The sequence below is a fragment of the Aplysia californica genome, unplaced genomic scaffold (genome assembly GCF_000002075.1).
Source record: "Aplysia californica isolate F4 #8 unplaced genomic scaffold, AplCal3.0 scaffold00191, whole genome shotgun sequence".
Classification (NCBI taxonomy): domain Eukaryota; kingdom Metazoa; phylum Mollusca; class Gastropoda; order Aplysiida; family Aplysiidae; genus Aplysia; species Aplysia californica.
This window is the reverse complement of record NW_004797461.1, coordinates 694,829-697,192: the sequence shown is the minus strand read 5'-3', so window position 1 is coordinate 697,192 and position 2,364 is coordinate 694,829.

Here is a 2,364-nt window from a genome sequence, read left to right as displayed (position 1 = left end):
TGTGTGTGTGTGTGTGTGTGTGTGTGTGTGTGTGTGTGTGTGTGTGTGTGTTTTGTTCGTGGGTTGTTTTAAGTTTTAAGAAAATTATAGAAAAAGGAAGCACCCAATTAAGTACCACGACTTGAGCACTCGTTATTTTTTTTAATACACATCAAGGAAGGAATTATCGAAACAAAACCTAGTATAGGAATATTGTCGAATACTCCTTGATGTATGTATTCCAGTAACAGCTCTGTCTAGAACCCCCTAAAAAAAACAACTAACGTGGGCGATTTTTGAATGAATCAGACGGGATGATTACGTATATATCCGGTTTATCAAGACACTGACCGCCTAGCTTCAATGAAAGCTTTTAGATGTACATGTAGTTTCACTTCGTCCAATTTCCGGCACACCACTTTAAAGAACGCAGGTGGTGAGAAGTAGAGACTTTTTTCTTGAAATGATACTGAAAACTTTCTTATTAAATTCCCCCAGTTGAGAGAGAGGGGGGAGAGGGGGAGAGAGATGCAGAGACTTAATATTATACTTATGGCTTGAAATAATACGTAAAACTTCATTATTCCCTAGGCCAGGAGAGAGAGGGGGAGAGGGAGGGATGGAGGGAGGGAGAGAAGGGGGTAGAGACATAATGCTATGCTTATTTCTTGATATGATACTTAATATAAATGCACTTCCTTATTCACCTGGCTGGGAGAGAGAGAGAGAGAGAGAGAGAGAGACAGAGAGAGAGAGAGACACACAGAGAGAGAGAGTGAGAAACAGAGAGAGAGTGAGAGACACAGAGAGAGAGAGACAGAGAGAGAGAGAGACTGAGAGCTGGGAGGGAGGGGCGGACGGACGGAGAGAGAGAGGGGGGGAGAGAAGAGGGACAAGGACACAGAGGGGAGAGAGAGAGAGAAAGAGAGAGAGGAGGGGGAGAGAATTGGGTTTATTCTAGTCCTAACTCTCGATGTTGAGGAGAAAGGGGGGGGGAATCTGCCTTGGCGCCGGAGGACGGCATGGGGAGATAATGCACTGTCGGGAATGTCTGGAAAACAGCTGACCGTAACAGTTGCCTCCCTTTCGTTGAACACAAACTTGGAAGGATTGAAGTGGCGATCTTATTGGCCAAGCTTTTACTTTTAGCCAGTAGTTTTGATTGTCTGTAGTGACAAGATCACTCAACACGCTCTTTTCCTTGGTGGGAACGTAGTACCAAGGCGTTTTTATAAAAGTACAATTTTTAGATCTATAACTTAAGCAGAATATAGATGTAACATTCAGTACGGGGTTGCAGAAAGTAAACTTAACATACAATACTGAGGATTGAAAAATACGATTGCGTTCTGTGACATCGTACATAAATTAATTGCCATTCTTGTTTTACTACAAGCGATAGATTTAGCAAAATTATAGAAAACAAAAGAACGTACCCTTTAAATCCATATTGGCAATTAAGTGAAGACTGTTTTAAGGGCATTGTGTGTAGAAGGCGAGAAAGGGAGCTCTGTGGTGTGCTGGTCAAGCGCTTGGCCATCGCACGCAGAAGACCCCAGTTCGATCCCCATGCAGGGCGAATTTTTATGGGGTAATATATTATATAAGCCTTCCTTGTGGGACATTGAATCCCTCTCAGCTGGGGTTGGCCTTGCCAGGCAGGGCTGAAGCCGGCCTCCTACATCATTTAAATTGTGTTGATGGGGGCGCAAAAACACCTGAAGAAAGCAAGGACTTCTCGAGTGTTCTCTGAGTAGAAAACAAGCGTCCTCTTATTCTACTCGTCTGGTGTGCAGTGCTAGATTCTGTTCGGAGAGTAAGATTGGCTAAACCACACTTATCACGAGGAAATTGGCTAGAGCTAGAGTAGTTTGGCCTCTACATGACACGGTCCACTTTGAAGTTTGTCCACAATAATTAGGTGTCAATGAGGAGCGGCTTTGTCAAAGAAGACTTTTGAAACTACCTTACTCTTCTTTCAACAGTCAAGATGTTATACATATGTCCCACAGATATTATCATCTCTGTCAAAAAGACATGATAAATCATTTAACTGTGCTAGCGAAATTCTGTTAGATCTGATTAGTGTATTCTATATCCTTTGCCAAAACCTGATTGTAAGACAAGAATATTTAGTTCAGATGAGTACTAGTTTAAAAATGGGAATTAAAATGGCCGGGGTCCTGATTGACTTGTCTTTCTTCTGAGCCATCATCTCAACCTTTATATTATTATATCGTTGCTTCGTTTGCACAAGTTGGTTAATAAACTATCAGCGTCATTTCAGAAGCGCCTATGTCGGTTTTGGTTTTTGGTGATGATGGTGGGTTTTGTGTGTGTGTGTCTGTGTGTGTGTGTGTGTGTGTGTGTGTGTGTGTGTGTGTG